The sequence below is a fragment of the Bos taurus genome, chromosome 14 (genome assembly GCF_002263795.3).
Source record: "Bos taurus isolate L1 Dominette 01449 registration number 42190680 breed Hereford chromosome 14, ARS-UCD2.0, whole genome shotgun sequence".
NCBI lineage: Eukaryota > Metazoa > Chordata > Mammalia > Artiodactyla > Bovidae > Bos > Bos taurus.
Genome location: NC_037341.1, coordinates 76,438,587 through 76,460,724, shown reverse-complemented (window position 1 = coordinate 76,460,724; position 22,138 = coordinate 76,438,587). Strand labels below are relative to the sequence as shown.

Here is a 22,138-nt window from a genome sequence, read left to right as displayed (position 1 = left end):
AAGCCCCAGACCTCAATAAATAGGCATTCTGTGATTATGGATTAGAACACTCAATATTGTTAAGATGACAATTCTCTCCCAAATAGATTCAACACATTCCTATCAAAAAACTTCTTACAGAAACTGACAAATTCTAAAATTTATATGAAAATACAAAACACCTAACAGCCAAAATAATTTTGAAAAGGACAAAAAGTTAAAGAACTCTTATTTTCTAATTTCAAAACTAACTGTAAAAGCTAAAACAATCAGACAACCTAGTAATGGCATATGTGTGTGTGTGTTAGTCTCAGTCGTGTCTGACTCTGTGACTCCATGGACTGTAGCCTGCCAGGCTCCTCTGTCCATGGGATTCTCCAGGCAAGAATACTGGGGTGGGTTGCCATTCTCTTCTGCAGGGGATCTTCCCAATCTAGGGCTTGAACCAGAGTCTCCTGTGTTGTGGGCAGATTCTTTACCATCTGAGCCAATAGAGAAGCCTGGTATTGGCATATAGACATGCAAATATAATTGACCCTTGAACAACACAGATTTGAACTGTGAGGGTCCACATGTAGGCAGATTTTTTTTAAACAGTAAGTACTATAATACAGCACTACATGATCTGCAGTTGGTTGAATCCACAGACGCAGTTATGTGAAACCTCAGCTATGGAGGGCAGACTAAATTTATGTGGATTTTTAAATGTGAGAAGAGCCAGTGCCCCTAATCTCTGAGTTGTGTAAGGTCAACTGTATGTAGATTAATGAAACAGAATTGAGAGCCCAGAAATAAAGCCTTATATTTCAGCCAACTGATTTGTTTTACAAAATTCCAAAGCAATTCATTGGGAGGAAAGGGTAATCTGTTCAATAAATGGAACTGGGATTAGATCCATTAGATGCATATACAAAAAAGATCAATTTTGGACTTCGTCTTAGAACATACACAAAATTAACTCAAAAGGGATTATATACTTGAATGTAGGAGTTAAAACAATAAAACTTTTAGAAGAATATGTAAAAGAAAAGCTCAAGACCTTGTATTAGGGAAAGACCAAAAGCATAATCCATAAAATTAAAAAAATTGTTAAATTGAACCTCATCAAAATTTAAAACTTTTGGACTTCAAAAGTCACAATTAAGAAAATGAGAAGGTAAGCAAAAGACGAGAAGCAAACATTTTCAAAACACATGCCCAATAAAGGACTTATACCCAGAACCTGTGAAGAATGCTGACAACTCAATAAGATGAGCCATCAAAAATGTTTAAACATGTTAACATACATTTATGAAAGAAGATGCATGAATGGCTGATGTAAAATGTTACACGGAAAGATGCTCAAAAATATCATCCATTGTTGCTGTGTTCAGTCACTCAGTCTTTGCGACTCCATGGACTGCAGCACTTGAGGCTTCCCTGTCCTTCACCATCCCCTGGAATTTATTCAAACTTATATCCATTGAGTCAGTGATTCGACCCAACCGTCTCATTCTCTGTCATCCCCTTCTCCACCTGCCTTCAATCTTTCCCAGCATCAGGGTCTTTTCCAATGAGTCAGCTCCTTGCATCAGGTGGCCAAATTATTGGAGCTTCAGCTTCAGCATCAGTTCTTCCAATGAATATTCAGTCCTTCCAATGAATATTCCTTTAGGATGGACTGGTTGGATCTCCTTGCAGTCCAAGGGACTCTCAACAGTCTTCTCCAACATCACAGTTCAACATTGTCCATTAAGGAAATGCAAATTTAAATCACAATGAAATGTCATTTCACACCCACGAGAATGGCTCTAATAAATCAGACCGACATTAGCAAGTGGTAGCAAGATGTGGACAAATAAGAACCCTCTGATGTTATCAGTTACAGGGTAAGGTAGTTCAGGCATGTTGAAAAAGAGAGCTTCCACGTGAAGAAGCCAGAATGCTTCCACATACGTCTGTGTCTCAAGCTCCAAAAGGACAGAAGTTTCTTTGTTTGGTACCCCACCTATGTGTCTCTTCACCAGGTTGCTGACTCATATGTAATAAACTGGTCACCTCGTGAGTAAATGAATTTTCCTGAGTTCTGTGAGCTGTCTAGCAAATTAACCGAACCCAAAGAGAAGGCTGTGGACATGAATTGGAGCAAACTGCAGGAGACACTGAAGGACAGGGAAGCCTGGCATGCTGCTATTCATGGGGTCGCAAAAAGTTGGACACAGCTGAGCAACCGAACAACAAGAAAGGACAGGGTTGTATAAACCTCTTGTTTGCAGCCAGTTAGTCACAAATACAGGTAAAACCTGGGTTAGCAACTGGCATCTGAAATGGAGAGCAGTCTCCTGGGACTGAATCTTTACCTTGAACTTTGATTCTATCTCCAGGTATGTAGTGTCCTAATTGAACTGCATTTACAGACACCAGAACTGCATGTGCCAAGTATGGTTCCTCCCCTGATTGAAAACTGAGTGTCTCAACACCGACTCTGAGGGAAAGTGGGGATGTTAGTGTGACGTACTAGGGGAGCAAGAGACACACACATCCACCAAAGACGCCTGTGGAGTGCAGAAGGGGTCTGCGGGGTCCTTTGGGCCCCATTTGTGGCATGAACAGTAACTGGGGGAAAGCGTGTTTCCCCTTTGCGGATGGTCCTACAACTGGGACAAACAGAGACACAACCACCAGGTCCTTTGTGGGCCATCCTCCAAACAGAAGGGCTAGAGTGGGGTCAGGGACCACCAGTGTGATGAAGCAGAGTAGATGCCAAGATACGGCCACATTCTGTCCAGGTTGCCATTTGAGAAAGCATCATACTTCCCTGTTGCCGAGAGTCTAATAGTATAAATTACATGGAAGGCAAGGACCCAGTGCAGGACTTAATAAATCAAGACCCGCATGAGGTCAGGCCCCTCCTGCATAACCCACGGTGGCAGTTGCATAAGCCCCTAAAAGTTTAAAAGGGGCTTAAAATTTAAAATTTCAACCCAGGAGAAAGGAAAAGATGGAACAGGGGGCAACACGGTGAATGTAATCAAGCTTCAAAACTTAAGGACTGAAAACAACAGAATTTATTCTTAACTTAGACATGACTAAGTTTTCTGCCTTGGGCAAAATAAGAACTTTGAGGCAAAAATCAAAGTGAATTATACAGAAGAGAAAGGAAACGGCATTAGAAAAGCTTCTAGAGCAAGAACCTACCCTCCACTGAGCTCCCCAGATTTGAACTTCTAGAGGAGGCGGCAGGAAAGGCTGACCCGCAGTTGGCGCGAGGATGCGCGCGCAGCCCTGGGACCGGCACGGCCTCCGCACACGCCAAGGGCTGCAGCCGTGGCAAGGGTGAGCTGCCATGGGAGCGCGTCAGTGCTTGCAAGGAGGCCTAACGAGGAGGCCTGGGAACTCATTATTTACTTGTTTTAATAATTTACAGACCAGGAACAAAGGTTTACTTCTACAAACAGTGATTTTTCAACTGAGAGAGCTTTCAGCAGTCTTGCCCCTGAACTTTGGATTCTGGTTAAATTACTGTCTGTTCAGATTTTTTTCAGACTCATATGGACAGAGAAATCGTGTTTCAATACATTATTTTACCTTTCTTGAATTTGGTAAAAACTGGAAAAGATGTTCTGTTTTGTTTCTCTCGTTTGTAAGCTAAGTGGCCCTTCTTGTCTAAGGAGATGGCTTAAGCTTACTTTCCGTATGTCTTACTCAACATTAGGCTGTTTTTAATTTTTATCCTGTTCAGTTTAAAACACTTCAGTTCGGTTCAGTTGCTCAGTCTTTTCCGACTCTTTGCGACCCCATGAATCGCAGCACACCAGGCCTCCCAGTCCATCACCAACTCCCGATGAAGATCTTTTTTGTACAGTTCTTCTGTGTATTCTTGCCACCTCTTCTTAATATCTTCTGCTTCTGTTAGGTCCATACCATTTCTGTCCTTTATCAAGACCATCTTTGCATGAAATGTTCCCTTGGTATCTCTAATTTTCTTGAAGAGATCCCTAGTCTTTCCCATTCTGTCGTTTTCCTCTATTTCTTTGCATTGATCGCTGAGGAAGGCTTTCTTATCTCTCCTTGCTATTCTTTGGAACTCTGCATTCATATGTTTATATCTTTCCTTTTCTCCTTTGCTTTTTGCTTCTCTTCTTTTCACAGCTATTTGTAAGTCCTCCCCAGACAGCCATTTTACTTTTTTGCATTTCTTTTCCATAGGGATGGTCTTGATTCCTGTCTCCCGTACAATGTCACGAACCTCCATCAGGCACTCTGTCTATCAGATCTAGGCCCTTAAATCTATTTCTCACTTCCACTGTATAATCATAAGGGATTTGACTAACAACATACCAAATTATATTATTTAATCCTATCTTAGACACTGACTGAGCTATATTTTGCAAGTTAGTATAATATTAAAACACACAGTGTTTTTATACATGTGAGTAGAAAAATATTGGTAAATAATCAAATATGATTATGGATTTGTGATCTCATATTTCAAAATGATCAAAAATCATTTGATCATTTTGGCTTGGATCATAAGTCTCCAACTGTGACAAAATGGCATGTACTTCAAACAAGGATTGTATTTTTATAGAAAAAAAAATGGAGGGAAATTATTTGAAACTGAAAATCTCAAAAACTTTTCCATTGCTGATTATGTTGTATAACATGTTAACATGCTGGCAAATTCCCCACAAAATGCATAAGGACAAAATGTCTACCACAAAGGTACATAAATACTTAGAAAAATGTCTATATTCTTTTTTTTTTTTTTAGATTTATTTTTACTTGTTTTTAGCTGTGCTGGGTCTTCGTTGCCACACGTGGGCATTCTCTAGTTGTGGTGAACAGGGGCAACTCTTCATTGCCCAGGACAGTCTTCTCATTGTAGGCGCTTTTCTTATGGAGCACGGGCTCTAGGTGCCCGGGCTTCAGTATTTGCAGCACATGGGCTCAGTAATTGCAACTCTCCAGCTCTAGAGCGCAGGCTCAGCAGTTGTAGCATGGAACTTAGCTGCTCTGTGGCATGTGGGATTTTCTTGGACCAGGGATGGAAACTGTGTCCCCTGCTTTGGCAGGCAGATTCTCAGTGAAGGTGAAAGAGGAGAGTGAAAGGCTGTCTTAAAACTCAACATTCAAAAAACAAAGATCATGACATCCGGGCCCATCACTTTATGGCAAATAGATGGGGAGACAATGGAAACAGTGACAGACTTTCTTTTCTTGGGCTCCAAAATCACTGCAGATGGTGACTGTAGCCATGCAATTAAAAGACGCTTACTCCTTGGAAGAAAAGCTATGACAAACCTAGACAGCATATTAAAAAGCAAAGACTTTGCTTTGCTGACAAAGGTCTGTATAGTCAAAGCTATGGTTTTTCCAGTAGTCATCTACGATGTGAGTGCTGGACCATAAAGAAGACTGAGTGCCAAAGAACTGATGCATTCAAACTGTGGTGCTGGAGAGGACTCTTAGTCTCTTGGACTGCAAGGAGATCAAACCATTCAATCCAAAAGGAAATCAATCCTGAAACTCCAATACTCTGGCCACCTGATGTGAAGAGCCAACTCATTGGAAAAGATCCTGATGTTGGGAAAGATAGAGAGCAGGAGGAGAAGGGGGTGACAGAGGGTGAGATGGTTGGACTGCATCACTGATTCAATGGACATGAGTTTGAGCAAACTCCAGGAGACAGTGAAGGACAGGGAAGCCTAGCATGGTGCAGTCCATGGGGTCACAAAAAGTCAGACACAATTGACAGAACAACATCAACAACAACAAAGACTACCAGGAAATTCCCGAAAAATGTTTGTATTCTTTATGAGAAACGTAGGAAAGATTTTTTTTTTAAGGAAAGAAAGAAGATTAAATAGAGAAAAAAAACATTGTGAGAGGAAGGAAATAATTGGAAACAAAGAGAGAAAGAAGGAAAGAAAAGAGAAAGAAGAGAGATCTAATTTATTCTCTGCTATTAATTACATTGTATATTCAAATCTCAGGAGTTCTTCCAAAGTAAAAGTGCTTATATTGATTTATGATAATGCTTTGAGAGGAATGGCCAATATATAAAAACCACTGTTTACAAGACAATATAATTTGCTCAGTTCATGTGAGGTGGTACTCACAATTAGACTTATGAAGAGAAAATGATAAATGTAAAGGAGAAATGCCAAAATAGTAAATGCACTTTTTAATTTTGAAATTGGTCTTGAAATCTTTCATTGTATTGAAAAAAATAGGACAGTGTCCAGTTTGACTTCAGTATCGTCATCAGTCCTCTAAGTTTTGGCCTGACCCTCTTTGGTGTAACCATATTTTATTGTGTCAGTTAGGACTGCATGCAAATAAGTTACAGGAAATTGAAGTAGCTTTTAAAAATATAGTCATCTTTTTTACTTGCCTCAGAGGAAGGCTGAGGTAGAAATTGGTCCAGTGACTTACCCACTAATAGTTACTAGATAGATGGCTGCTAGAACTCACGCTTAGCACCAGCAACCAAGGCCAGAGGAAGACAAACTCACAATGCTGCCTCGCAAGTTTCTTTTACCAGAAAATCCAGAAAATTCAGGGAAATTCTGCAGTTCAAGGGGCAGGAAGAGCCGCTGGATCAGCCAGCCAACAGTGACAGCAGTCGTTTGCAAAAGCTGTTTTTATTTCTTTGAACTAAGATCCTGATTATGAAATCAAGTTCAAGTGCTCCATAATAAGTTACAAGGAATTTATTTCAAAAGAACGGAATAGTCTAGCAACTAGATTAATCTTTAGTTTCCTACTTTGCATTATACCCAAAAATGCCAGTATTGCCCCATGTTGCATACCTCTTTCTGTGAGAACTCGCTTTGCCCCAGCATCTGTGTCTGCTGGGGAAGGCAGCTGGCCCAAAGGCATGCAGCACACTCAAGGTTCAGGGCTTGTGGTACTCTCTTAAGACCTGGTGCTCTCTTAAGACCTGATCAGAAAGATGAGCTAGACCAGTATGATTCCTCAGTTAAGAAATGAAAACTGAAAAACAGAGGCAGAAGCAGTGGTGGTTGTGAAATGCAAGTGTTCCATAAACCTGAAATGGACCCATGGTAAGCAGTATTCAGGTACAGGGAAAGTTTTGACAGCAGAAGTTTATTAAAGTACATGATGAGTGCCCTGAAAGTGTAGTTAAAATTTTTTTCTTGCATGATTCAAGAATCAGTCAATTAAAAAAAAAACAACAGCAAGCCTAATGTACACCTAAAACTGATGCATGTTGATATATTGCAGAAACCAACACAATATTCTAAAGCAATTATCCTCTAATTAAAAATAAGCAGATTTAAACAAAAAATAAAAGCACCTGAATGTGAAAAAACACAGCAGGCCTAGTGAGTTGCCCACATTAAAAAGAGAATGCACATTTCAAGAAATATCTATTCATTTTATAAATAAATTCATTTTATTCCATTCTCTGAATAAATATTGACTTATAATCATGAAGCAGAAAAGTAAACAGTGTTAAATCTCAACTAACTCACCCAGAAAATTAAACCCAGTCCTTTTAAAAGTTTTTTATTTTATTTGTGGTCTTCTTTGCTGTGCACGGGCGTTCTCTAGTTGCAGAGAGCAGGGGGCTACTGTCCGCTTGCGATACATGAGCCTCTCATGGCGGTGGGGGGTGCGGTTCCTTGTGGAGCACCGGCTCCAGGGCAGGTGGGCTCCAGCAGCTGCAGCACATGGGCTCAGCTGCCCCATCACATGTGGAATCTTCCCAGATGAGGCAATTGAACTCATGTCTCCTGGATCGGCAGGCAAACTCTCAACCACGGAACCACAAGCAGAGTCCAGCCCTTAGGTGATTAACCACAGTGTCAGACACAGCTTCCCGCTGCTTTGGGGGTGTCTCTGGGAGTCAGCACTATTGCTGAAGATGGCAAGACCCAAATCAAGAACTACCAGACTGATGCTTTGATGGCACCTTACCCAGCAAGAAGCAGACCTGGAACTGTGAACAGAGCTCCCTGGACCTGCATTACTGTCAGAAGGCAGTGACAGCTAGTGGGAGTGCCACCACAGGGCGAGAAGGGCTCTGTGTGTGCGAGCCCTCCGGCCGCACAGCTTGACTCTCAGCCCGAGACGCCCCGTCCTGGGAAGACCCACAGTGGCTCCAGCCCCTCCTCTGCCCCCCATCCTTCTCCCAGGGCAGCAAAGGGGCACCTGGGTACATGGTGATCCCACCCCGGGATCCTGAATCGTGGCTTGCCTAATAATAAATATTTATTGGAAAACTGGAAGGAGCATATTAAAAAGTAACATATACATATTACTACATGTAAAATAAATGGCAGTGACTTACTGTATAACACAAAGAATTATACTCAATATTTTGTACCAACCTATATGGGAAAAATATCCCAATCACTCTGCTGTACCCCTAAAACTAACACAACCTTGTACATCAACTATACTTCAATAAAAGTAAATTTTTAAAAAACAATATTAAAAGATTATGACCTAGTATTTCACGAGAATATAAGTTCTACCTGATGGCACTTTAGAAGTCTCTTTACAGAAAAGAACACTGAAACTTCTATCTTTTTCTGGACCAAAGTAGCAGATTTTTTAAAAATGTAGAATAATGCCAAAATTCCACTCATCGAGTACTTTAAATGTTTATCTTCTAGGATTTTTTTTAATTTTTCATGTTTCACAATAGTTCCATATGACTACCATCTAGAAAATATCTCAGCATAGCAATCATTTTTCTTATTCCCTGCTAACTTCACATACAGGTGTTAGCTGCTGCTGCTGCTGCTGCTAAGTCGCTTCAGTCGTGTCCGACTCTGTGCAACCCCATAGACGGCAGCCCACCAGGCTCCGCTGTCCCTGGGATTCTCCAGGCAAGAACACTGGAGTGGGTTGCCATTCCTTCTCCAATGCATGAAAGTGAAAAGGGAAAGTGAAAAGTGAAAGTGAAGTTGCTCAGTCATGTCCAACCCTCAGTGACCCCAAGGACTGCAGCCTTCCAGGCTCCTCCATCCATGGGGTTTTCCAGGCAAGAGTACTAGAGTGTTAGAACAGTTCTCAAATGAAGAGTTCATAAAATGAATTTGTAAATGTTGGATGGAACCTATCTTCCAGGTCTAATGAAGTGAGCAAAGCCACCAGACTGTATTAGACAAGTAAATTTTAGATAAGTCAAGTGAAACAAGTTAATCGACAACATCAGAAATTCTCCAGTTGTCTGTAGAAGGATCCTTGGGCGTCTGTGGCTGTCTTGTTTCTGGTTGAATGTGCTGATGAAGTCAGGACGTGGCCACTGAGGCCCATTCCCTATCTTGGAGGAATCCGACGGAAAGAGTACTTCCACTGAACTCAGGGAAGCCCAAGGGCCTCGCAGGGCTGTGTGCTAGCACCACGTTTGAGATTATTTAGATCTCTGTCATTCATATTTGAAAAAGTCAGCAGTTTGCTTTTGCTTCTGGTGACAGGCAAAGGCAAAATAGCCTTTATGGCTCAGTGTCTGCAGCCAGGAAAGGTCACACGCACAAACTGGGAAACTATTTTTGATAACTTGGACTTGGAAAGACCAGCCTAGTGCTCTGTGAGCTATTTAAAACCTGCTCTGGATTCTCAGGCAACACCAGATCCTCTGATTACATGTTTACAAGCCAGTCCTTAAAGATTCATAGAGCTCTCCACCCCATAGCCAGGACACCTAAAGTTATTCACTTCAAAGTGAAATCTAAATACTAGCGGAATAATCTCCATAAACACCTGTGCATGCAGATGACTACAATTAGCCCCATTTTAGAAATCAGCCAATAAACTCTTTGTCTAGTATCGTCAGGAAATTCCACAGTAAATTTGGATCTAAATCATACACTTTTCCAACTTAGTTACAGCTCTTAGGATAAACCTGATGTACTAGAAATTAGGGCCTCTCAGGTGGCTCAGTGGTAAAGAACCCCCCTGCCAATGGAGCAGATGCAGGTTCGATCCCTGGGTCAGGAAGTTCCCCTGGAGAAGGAAATGATCATCCACTCCAGTTTTCATGCCTGGGAAATCCCATGGACTGAGGAGGCTGGTGGGCTACAGTCCTTGGGATAGCAAAGAGTTGGACCAAACTTAGTGATAAACAACAACAACAAAACCAGAAATAAAGTGTTTGGAGTATAAGGTTCGTTCTGACGAGCATGAGAACACTGATTAAATTATCCACCCCAGACCCAGACTGGCCATGTATGACCTTTGGTTGTTTGCTAAGCTTCCTTACCTTAGTTTCCCCATTTTTCAAATGGGGCTGATACTAATAAGCACCCCATAGATTTTCTGTGAGAACAGAATAAGTTTAATATTCGTAAAATGGTGAGAACAACTCCCTGGAACATTGTGAGTATATCAGGAGTATTAGCCAACAGTAGTGCACAGCAAGAGAGCTTATTCTCCATAAAGACTTATTTCTCATCACCAAGCAAGGAGACCCAACCAGTCCATCCTAAAGGAAATCAGTCCTGAATATTCATTGGAAGGACTGATGCTGAAGCTGAAACTCCAGTACTTTGGCCACCTGATGAGAAGAGCTGACTCATTGGAAAAGATTCTGATGCTGGGAAAGATTGAAGGCGGGAGGAGAAGGGGACGACAGAGGATGAGATGGTTGGATGGCATCACCAACTCGATGGGCATGAGTTTGAGCAAACTCTGGGAGTTGATGATGGACAGGGAGGCCTGGCGTGCTGCAGTCCATGGGGTCACAAAGGGTCAGACATGACTGAGCGACTGAACTGAACTCATCACCGAAAGTAATGCAGTTACATGTCTGAACAAAGGAAATCCGCACTGCCCTTCTGTGACACTACTGATCTATTTCTTCTATCTTGCTCTGGGATCAAGAATCCCTACCATTCGTAAAACAGTGGGTGTGGAGATTTGTAACAACAAATATTGACTGTGCAAAAGTCTATAAATACCTTATTTCTCTGTAGTTGAAATTAATTTTATTCTCAAATGCTAATTTGTGGTAGAAAATTCATTCAAGGTAAAACTTAGTCATCTTCAGTTTAAAATTTAGCCTCTGAAGACTGTCCCATCTTTCTCGTCACCTTTATGCCCTTTCCCCAGCACTAAAGTTCCTGAAATGCTGGAAGTTCCTGAGAGAGTCATCCTGGGCTTGTGGGAGTGGAGCGGTGTGCTGGCGCGTCTCAGGTGAGACTGCGCTGAGTGAAGCTTGAGCTACTTGATCTTGGGCATCCGTCTCTGTCTCCACCACGTCTCATGTGTGACCTCAGCTGACGTAACCTGGAGTCTGGTTGCCTTGACGTGGGCGGCCCACTCTGCAGACCCTAGCATACGGTTCTGTCACCCTAGTCCTGGGCTCCTCTCTCAGATCTTAATTCTTAACCAAAAATATTTGTTGGGGGAAAGATAGATCACCTCATGCTCTCTTTGCACAAATCTGCTATACCACTGTTTCTCTCAAAGCATTTTTGTGTGTGTGTGTGCTAGACTGTATTAGTCACCGTTTGCTGCATAACATATTATCCCACACTTAGTGGTTTAAAACCAAAAACATGTATTATCTCAGTTTCCGTTGGTCAGAAATTCAGGAGCAACCTATGGGTGGTGGGTGGTTGTTACCTGGGGTCTCTCCTGAAGCTGAAGTCAAGATGTTGAAACCAAGCAGGACCCTGTGGGTCTCCCAGGCACAAATCCCTTCTGTGTCCTTCATTTCTTGTTTGTAAGAAACAGACTTCAACCTCCTTGGTCTTCCCTGAGTTCCAAAGAGCAGATTCAGTCTTTAATCAGGGATGGAAGGGAATGAACCCAGAAATAAGGTGAAGATATAATAGTGCAACCTTGGACATGGAAGCAACCTAAATGTCCATAGACAGATGAATGGATAAAGAAGATGAGATACATATATACAGTGGAATACTACTCAGCCATAAAAAAGAGTGAGATGTTGTCATTTGAAGCAACATGAATGAACCTAGAGATTATCATACTAAGTGAAGTAAGTCAGAAAGATAAAGATAAATACCATATGATATCACTCATGTGTGAAATTTAAAATGCAACACAAATGAACCTATCTATGAAACAGAAACAGATTCATGGATGTAGGGTACAGACTGGTGGTTGCCAAGGGGAATGGGGGTAGGAGATGGATGCAGTGGGAAGTTGGGGTTAAAAGATGTAAGGTTTCATATATAAACTGGATAAACAAGATTCTATTGTATAGCACAGAAAACTATATTCAATATCCTATGATAAACCACAATGGAAAAGAATATTTAAAAAAAGAATGTATATGTATGTATAACTGAATCACTCTGCTGCACAGCTGAAATTAACACAGCATTGTAAATCAACTATACCCCAACTAGCCTTGGGTCAGGATCCTGATTCCTCCTCAATGAATTTAGGTAACAGTACCTTCGGCAGAACGAAGGCCCCTCCCCAGACAGAAGATGGCAACTTCAGGCTGAGCCCAAGATGCCAGGAGTACAGCCCTATCCACCCACCATCAACCAATCAGAAGAAAGTCACATACCCTGCAACTCTGAGTCCAAATTTTGCCTATAAAACCTTCTCCCCCCAAACCATCAGGGAGTTCAGGGGTTTTGAGCACAGGCCGCCTGTTTTCCTTGCTTGGCGCTGCAATCAGCCTTTCCCTGGTCCAGACTCCAGTGTCTCAGTTTTTCTGGCCCCACTGTGCATCGGGCGCACAAACCTTTGTTCCGTAACAACGTCAGCAGGGCTGCAGTCATCGGAAGGCTCAGCTGGGGCTGGAGGAGGTGTGCTTCCAAAGTCACTCATGTTGTTGAGGGCCCAGTTCCTCACCATCTGGGCGTCTCGGGAGAGATTCTGAAGACACCCCAGGACATGGCGGCTAGCTTTTCCCAAGGTCAATGATCTGAGAAAGAGAACAAAAAAGAAGCCACGTTGTCTTTCGTGATCTAGCCTAGCGAATCGCATACCATTCGACTGGGCGCAGTGACACGGCGGAGCAGTTCTACACGAGAGTGCCAACACCAGGAAGAGGAGGTCACGGTAGGCCATCCTGGAGGCCGACTCTACACGCATCTTCTGCCAGGTTCCTCTTCTCCCAGAATTCTGCATGGGGTACAAGGCGCTAGTCATTCTTTCTGAGCCCCAAACTCACCAGAGACGGTGCAGGCTCGGGAGTTTACTGTCTGGCTTCTAATTCTCTTCCAACACTTTTAAGTGTGTGACCTGGGAAATTTACTTAATATTAATATTTCTGCATCCAAGTCCTCATTATAAAACAGAGCTAATAATGCCACCTACAGTGAGGTGTCGTGCCGTGCTTAGTCTCTCAGTCGTGTGTGACTCTTTGCGACTCCGTGGACCGTGGCCCACCAGGCTCCTCTGTCCATGGAATGGGTTACCATTTCCTCCTCGAGGGGATCATCCCAACCCAGGGAGCGAACCCAGGTCTCTTGCATTGCAGGCAGATTCTTTACTGTCTGAGTCACCAGGGAAGTGAGGTGTAGGGAGAATTATAAAAGATAACCCAGGTCAAGCACTTAGGACACTCTGGCCTATTGTTATTGTTCAATAAATATTAGCATCATCACTGACATTCAAAAAGATTTCATCCAGGGAAGCGGAGAATGGGCAGGCAGGGAATAAAACTCCACATTGTATCTGAGCTCTCTGACTCTTCTTTCTAAATCCTCCCCATGTATCTTTCTCATATCAGGGGTTTATTTTTGGATTTTGAGCTTCCGTTTTGGTTCTTGTGTTCTAATTTCCTTGCCCTGTGACTTAAAACTGCTCTTGTATCTGTATCCTACAGTCTCAGACTCCATAATGTTGTGGCATACTCTTTAAGCCTACAGCTTTGGTTCGTGATACTTATCAAGATTTTGAAATTTATTGAGCATTTTTCTCTCCTAAGCACCTGGTCTTGGAAGCTTTGATGCCCTGTTTTAAAAACGCAAAGCCACTACAAAAACAATAGCAATTGCTTACCAAGGGCCAGGCCCTAACGGAGATGCTTCATGCATTAACTCATTTAATCACTGCAACAACTGCTTCTCATAGATATTATTACCCCATTTTACAGGTGAAACAGGCACATAGAGGGTTAGTGGGCAAGTCCACAGAAAAGAAATAGCAGAGCTGATCTTTATCCTTTGAACCAAGGCAACCCCGACCCTGCAGACCCCCACTTCCCACCTACGCCCTTCCCCACACTGCAGGCTATGTTCGTGTCCACTGCCTTGCACAACCTTTCAAGAAAGTGCTCTTGCTATTCACTTGTTCTTTTGCATTCTCCTTTTCTTGTAGCACTTTATCTCAGCCTCAAGGACACTTCTTTTAGCTTTTTATTTTATATCATTTCAGACTTACAAAAAAGTTACAAAAATAACACAAAGAATTCCTTATAACCATCATCCGAATTCTGCAAATGTTAATATTTTACCATATTTGCTTTACCATTCTCTCTCTCTCATCTCTCTATGTGTGGAGATTATGTGTATATAACCATATAAATTTCCTGAGTAAGTTGCAGACATAAAACCTCTTTGCCCTTAACTATTTCAGGATTTGTTTACTAAAAACAAAGATAATCTTTTACATAGTTTAGTACAATTATCAACAGCAGGAAATTAACAATTCTAACAATACTAGCAGTGGAATGCCGGTAAATATTTAACATCAAGCTCTCCAGGTTTTGAAAAAATGGCCCTGGTTTGTCTTATTTGCTACTCCCCATCATATAAATACTCACTGCTGCTGCTGCTGCTGCTAAGTTACTTCAGTCGTGTCTGACTCTGTGTGACCCCATAGACAGCAGCCCACCAGGCTCCGCCGTCCCTGGGATTCTCCAGGCAAGGACACTGGAGTGGGTTGCCATTTCCTTCTCCAATGCAGGGAAGTGAAAAGTGAAAGTGAAGTCGCTCAGTCGTGTCCGACTCTCAGTGACCCCATAGACTGCAGCCCACCAGGCTCCTCCATCCATGGGGTTCTCCAGGCAAGAGTACTGGAGTGGGGTGCCATTGCCTTCTCCATAAATACTCTCACTATGGCTGATTTCAAGCCAACAACCTGATGTCACTAAATTTGGAGTTGAGAAGATGTCCCAGTCAGCTCTTGCAGACAAATACAAAGCAACCTCAGCACATCATTGAAAATAAACATTCAATTACTAAATAGCTATAAAAATTTGCAGAGCATTAAAGAAAAAAATATATATTTATAATAATCAAAATATTTTCCTACTACTTCATTTACCTATGCTCCTTTAGTGTCCTCCCCAGGTTCATCTAAGGATAGTTGTCGTCAAGTGCCAGGTAGAGAAAATGAGGCTCAGCAATTTCATGTAAAAGATTAACATGTCCTACTTATGAAGCAATGTTTCACATGACCTTATTGGTCGATGTAGCTTCCAAAGCAATTAACAGAAATTTGATATCTAGAATTAAAGAGATAATAATCCTGTGCTATGATCATTCTCATTTGTAATTTAAATAGCTGCTGATAATATGAATTTGAAGCTGTAAGACTGAACCTGCAAAAATGAGAATAACAGCAACAAACTTTATGTCATAAGAATCAAATTTTGCCATGTAACTATGGTATTTGAGCAGAAAATTGATATGAATCTTATTTTGAATTGAATATGCACACAATAATATTCTCTAAGACATTTGAGACTTTTTTTGAATACACATAGGAAAAAAAAGATAATGATCCCAATATATCAGTCTCCCCCATCCCCCCAGGAATAAAACATTAGGAAGAAACTGTTGATTGTGCAAATGGCATTACTCACACCTTCAAACTATCATCGGAGAAAATACTCAGAGAAAACTGAAAAGAATCTTTTATTTTTTCCAATTATTCCCTCTAATTGAGCATAACTTACAAATTCCATAGAGAAAGTACCGGGAAAAAGAATATAAGCAACTCTTTTATTTAATGAAGCAATCATGCAGATTAATTTTAAAGAGATACACATTATGTATTAATAAGACAACGTGAGCCTACAACAGACTAGGTTTGAATTTAGGCACATTTCCCTAGTAGTTCACTTCGGAATTAAATGTGTTATAGTATTTTCACTATTTTTGATTGAGCAGACATTTAATTTTTATTTGGAATTCGAAGCATCCTCGCAAAGCTGTTTCTCATAGCTTCCTGCTCAGGCAGCTCTTCGTCAGCTGCATTAGGTGAAAAAGCCTTTGATAAAAACTACAAATCCGTGATCTTCATCAAAATAAAATGAAATACAAAGAATACTAAAATTAAATAAAACCTATCCCACAGAGAAAATATTATAGGTAGATAACATGGAGATGTGATCATTGGGATCAGAACTAAAATAGATGAACAGTTTAACATGAAAAATCGATAGAGTGATATCTGCATAGTTCTCTAATGATAAAACAGAATCTAGGTTAAGGACCTATGAAACAAGTTGAGTTATCTTGGAAGGTGTAAAATAAAACTGAAAGGAAGGAGATGATTTCGGAGCGCGTCATTGTCAGGATTTTGCTTCGATGGTAGGAGCACACCTTAGTGATCATACCCCACGAATGTGTCAGGGTTGCAATCCCTTGCTGCCTGGCCAGCATGGGTCTATGGAGATTTTCTTTAGGGCAACACAAGTAAACAAATCCCAAACTAGAAAAAGTTCATACTATAAATCCACAAAACATCACCCAGCTGTGTTTCCATCAGAGGGTAGTAGGTTATTTGGTGTGATTTAAGAGGCAGGAGGGAATGGGGGGAGTGAAGTGAAGCAAAAGTCACTCCGACGTGTCTGACTCTTTGCGACCCCATGGACTTTACAGTCCATGGAATTCTCCAGGCCAGAACACTGGAGTGGGTGGCCCTTCCCTCCTCCAGGGGATTTCCCAACCCAGGGATCAAACCCAGGTCTCCCACACTGCAGGAAGATTCTTTACCAACTGAGCCACGAGGGAAGCCCAGAACTGGTGTGTTGACCAACAATTCCCTCAGCCTTTTCTGAGCTTTATTCCTTCCCCTCACCCCAAATACCTCCACTGCTAGGGCTAATATTTCAGCCACTAATCTCAAACCACATAATGAAGGATGCACCTTTTTGCTATTGAGTCATTGTGCATTCAGGATTTTCTCTTAAAAACTAGTGTGAAGGGTAAGCCATTTGCCTAACACCTTTTAGGATAGTCAAACACTGAGATTAATGGAGAAATAAGAGTGTGCAGAAGATAACTAACTAGGACACACGGACAAATGTTAGTCAATTCTCCCGCACACCCGAGGCTAACCCTTTGCCACTTTTAAGGTGCACATGTATGTCAGGGTATAATCACAATCATAAAACCTCATCTTACTGAATGTTTACTATGAGCCAGACACTGTGCTCAGTACTTGGTTGCCATTATTTATTCGTTTATTTTTTCAATTATTAAGGGTCAAACACTATTTTTGATACATGGGTTTTAGCGATGAAAAAAAATCAGATAAAATGCCTGTTATCACAGAGTGTACATATTAGTGATAAACAAAATGTCAATAGGTCAAATGGCTATGTTGAAAAATAAAGCAGGGAAAGATGGTTAGAGTTGATGCTTTTGAACTGTGGTGTTGGAGAAGACTCTGGAGAGTCCCTTGGACTGCAAGGAGATCCAAACAGTCTATCCTAAAGGAAATAAGTCCTGAATATTCATCAGAAGGACTGAAGCTGAAGCTGAAACTCCAATACTTTGGCCACCTGATGCCAAGAGCTGACTCATTAGAAAAGACCCTGATGCTGGGAAAGATAGAAGGTGGGAGGAGAAGGGGGTGACAGAGGATGAGATGGTTGAATGGTATCACCAACTCAATGGACATGAGTTTGTGTAAGTTCTGGGAGTTGGGGATGGACAGGGAGGCCTGGCATGCTGCAGTCCATGGGGTTGCAAAGAGTTGGACACGACTGAGTGACTGAACTGAACTGAACTAGAACTTCTAAAGAAGGGTAAATCATGGTGTAGTGTCCACGGCCAGTAATAAAAATTTTCCCAGTGCTCACTGTGGGGTGCCTAGCATCCTTTGCTTGTCCCTATGTGGTCCTTACCGTGCTCTACTCACAGTTCTCTGTCTATTTTCTAACTCTTCCATTGGGCTGTGAACTGCTGGAAGACAGGAACAATCATTCATTTTTATGTTCACAATATCTAGCACAATCCTAAGACCACAGCTGGTGGCCAATAAATAATTTCTGGATAAATAAATTAGCATTTAAGTTAGAATTTAAGAGAAATCTTTTGAAGAAGGTAACTGAAGTAGCCTTCATTCTAGATATTCTTTTCTGCCTTCCAACATACTCTCAGTGCATTGGTCAAGAGCTCGGACAGCAGAATCAGAAATTCTGAGATTAGATCCTCAGCCTCAATCTCATTAGATGTCTGTCTACTCCACTTCTCTAGGTCTTAGTTTCTTTACCTGCAAAACATCAACAATAACGATTTCTCATTTTTTGCTGCTATATTATATATATATATATATATATATATATATATATATATATATATATATATATATTCTTGGCAAAAAACCTAATTCTTATCATTGCTTCATACATGTTAGCTGTCATTATTATGATAGATACTTAACACAAGCCTATAATTATATACAGATTATCTCTCATGGACAGAGGAGCCTGACGGGGCTTTAGTCTGTGGGGTTGCAAAGAGCTGAGCATGACTGAGCACACAGCTAGCCTACCTTCTCCAGGTTTAAGTCAAGAACTTTTTGACCACGGTATGCTCAGTCATTCAGTTGTGTCTGAATCCAGTGGACTGTAGCCTGCCAGGCTCCTCTGTCCATGGAATATACTTTTTCATAATAAAAATGTTGCCACCTACTCATTCTTTCTATCAAAATCTTCCTTATCTTTTGAGGCCTTGAAGACCAAATAGTTTTTGAAACTCAAACAAAACCAGAAGGTTCAGATGGAAACTGTAAGGTGGTGGATTGACATTTTGGATTAGGAGTTCTCAAAGCTCCACTAAGAAGTTGTCTCTTCTACTTGTCATATGATTAAGAAGAAATGCAGAGTGTGAATTCATAAATGGCTTCCCTGGTGGCTCAGCTGCAAAAAACCTGCCTGCCAGTGCAGGAGACATGGGTTTGATCCCTGGGTTGGGAATATCCTCAGGAGGAAATGGCAACCCACTCCAGTTTTCTTGCCTGGAAAATCCCATGGACAGAGGAGCCTGGTAGGCTACAGTCCATGGGGTCACAAAAGAGTTGCACATGACTTAGTGACTAAAAAAATAGTTTCTGAATGTTCCAGTAATGGTTTGTATGCATGACTAGCTACAGAACTGCTCTTCAGAAACAGAGTTAGGCCCTAGGATACAGAGTGTCCCTGGGTGTATCCACTCTGTAAGGTGTTCTAAGGACTTCAGTAGCTCCAGTTTGCCTTTGATGGCATCAACATATTGTCCACTCATAAAATAAAAAGAATGATGAAATTGCAGCATGATGAAATTACAATGACATCACATGGTTCAACAATTTAATAGCTTCACTGAGTTCACTTTTTAAAAGCTTATGAATTATTTTTGTTCTCTTTCTAATGCCAGTATACCAAAAGTCACTTAGATTTTCCTCTTAAGAGCGGTTATATCAGATTTACTGTTCATGTCCAATAATGATATCAATGATGGCTGCTCCTGGACACTCTTACTTCTATACATTGCCCTTCTACACTCTTCTACAAGACCCTTGCCTATAAAGAACCTGAAGCAAAACAAAGCTACTCTGAAACTGTCTATTCACATTAAGTAATTGAAACAATGGAAACAAAAATTGAAACAAAAACCAATCAAACCAGTCAAAAAACCACTAAACCAAACAGTGAGATAGCTGTCATCTAATATTGTTTTCTTAACAAAAGGAAAAACAAGAGGGAAAAAATCCACAAGATGCTGAAGCAAAATTGGATGATTCAGTGTGATAAGCCTCCAAACCCCCCTGTTCTGAACCACTTCTAATTCACCTTGTTGGTGAAGGAGGGATTTTTCACCCTAAGTAGTTAGATATCTGAACACATGACCCCCAAAACTGGACAGATGATCCAGGGTATTCGAAGGAGAGACGGCATAGGCGAGGATCAGGATACAATAGCTTCAATTAGATATTAATTAAAGATATAAAGAGTAATAGAATAAGGATAGCTCAGTAGGAAAATTCAGTGGAGAAAAGAGGCTGAGTAGCTTGGTTTACGCGGGAGACCAATAAAACTTCAAGACAAGAAGTTTGCACCACTTACGTAGGCCACAGGCGTCCTTCCGTTCTCCCGAAGGAGAGGAGACACTGAGGCCTCCCCGGTCGGATCTTAGAAGCCCAGGCATAATTAGTAAGCATGGTGGGTTCCGCGCTCCAGATGGAGACTCAGCCAGAGTGAGAGAGAGAGCGACATGGGGAGACCAGTATTTCGAGAAACTGATCCCAATTCTTTATTTTCCAGAGTCTGTTTTTATACACTGAGATGTTATACAAAAGTCACGTGGGGACAGCAGTCCTGACTTTTATTAAAGTCAGGTGCTTCACACAAATGTATACAGAGGTCTTAGGGGTGTTACATCATCTTCTGGCCAGGGGGGCCTGCTGACAATTTACGACCCTCTCCTTGTGACAGCGGTCAGTCAACCAGGACACTTATTTCTCCAGGGCTGATTATTCTCAAAACAGATGCCACCCAAATAAAGTTACATTCCTACAGGGTGAGGGTGTAGTGGGTTTTAGTTAAGGAAAGAATTTACTTAGCCTAAGGTCTAACGTGATTAATATCAAAGGTTAATTCTATATATTCATTAATGTGTATAAGGGCAGGGGATATGGAGACTTAGCAACAAACATTGGCTCAACAAATGGAAAACCCTTCACCAACACAATTTCTAATTAGCCCACTATACTTATAGTTTTCTAACTTTTCTAAGGAACCTGTTTTTAGAGGGTTTAAAGCATCTTGTGCCTCTCAAGATTGGTTGGGAGGCTGTGAGCAATCACATGTGGCCCGACGAGCCTGTCAGGCAGGCTAGAGAACCTTCAGAGGAGTTTGTAGGTTAAAACACTCTTGTCACACCCAAGAGTTTTTATTGACTGGAGCTCTAGGTTAACTCCTTCTCCGAAAGAGGTCGTGGGGGACAGCCCCCCGTAAAGTCAGAGGTGTAGGTAAGAGCACAAAGTAGTAAAGTAGGCAGGCTCTGGTTATGGGGGTAGACGCTCGAGGATTTCCAAGGGGACTCCTGAGGCTCGATCCCGCCTTTGCGTATGTCGAGCCTCGTTCCTCATGATCTTTGTCATGGGCGGAGTACCTCACTCTGGCCCCCAACAGATGAGCACGACAGCAGGTTATCAGTCACAGAACTCACACCTTCAGGTCAGAGGACACTGCCCGCCGTGCAGAGCCATGCACGCCAGAGCAGAGGGAACCAACAGAGACTGTGGGAGTCAGGCTTTGCAGGAATAAGCGGATCACCCCTGGAGGACGTGATCGCTTGTTTGAATAATTTCCAGGCTAGCACAGAGGTAAAACCCAGTAGCTTAAGGACTAAGTACGGCAGGTCCGGCTGAAAGAGGTACTAGGCAGGGGAGGAGCCTCTCCTGTAGGGTGGGAGGCGTATCTACGAGAGCGGGAGTGGAAGGATGTCACGGCAGCACTGGAAATCGAATGTCCTCACCCCTCTCTACTGTCGAGTAAACAAATTCCTCAGAATTCTAACACTCCAATACTTAGCCTTTAAAATAAAAACTAAGTGAGTTATCTTATTTTTGTCATACACATGAGTGATGGGAAAAACTATCCCATGGCAGAAACTAGCCTTGAGTTTGATTCACAGTGAGTCACACTGAATTGGAGAACTTATCTGAGGCTTGATGGTACTTAACTGTTTACAATTATTTTTTGAGCACCAAAGCAGAGTGTGAACCTGCAGCAGAAACATTGTTATGTGTTCATTAAATCCTTCTAATGTTTCTGCTGAGCACACATTTTCTCTGTATCTCCAAGCTACTTTTCAACGACGTGTGGCCATGAAACTAAGTTTTGGCCAATGAAATGAGGGTAAAAGCTAAAAATGATACTGTCAGGCCCATGTGAGAGTATTTGTTTTCTCTTTCCTTTCCATTGATGACCCTGAGAGCCACGTGTTGAAGATGACAACCTCACAAGATGGAGGCTTTTAGCCCCTGAATGACTAGA

General features: G+C 41.7%; 1 long non-coding RNA gene across 5 annotated transcripts in view; it reads right to left on the bottom strand.

The window, feature by feature from the left end:
• The window catches only part of LOC112449549 (uncharacterized), a 62,526-nt gene extending 47,446 nt beyond the window's left edge, over window positions 1–15,080 (bottom strand). Inside the window, exons 1-3 of one of the 5 annotated variants that reach the window (XR_003038126.2) lie at window positions 14,687–15,080; window positions 12,479–12,841; window positions 11,563–11,695 (exon numbers count right to left, since the gene is read on the bottom strand). This is a non-coding gene — a long non-coding RNA (uncharacterized lncRNA). Of the gene's footprint in view, window positions 1–11,562; window positions 12,842–14,686 lie in introns of all 5 variants that reach the window. The other 4 variants (XR_009490551.1, XR_009490552.1, XR_003038129.2 and 1 more) reach the window with 4 other exon arrangements.
• Window positions 15,081–22,138: the final 7,058 nt, after the last annotated feature.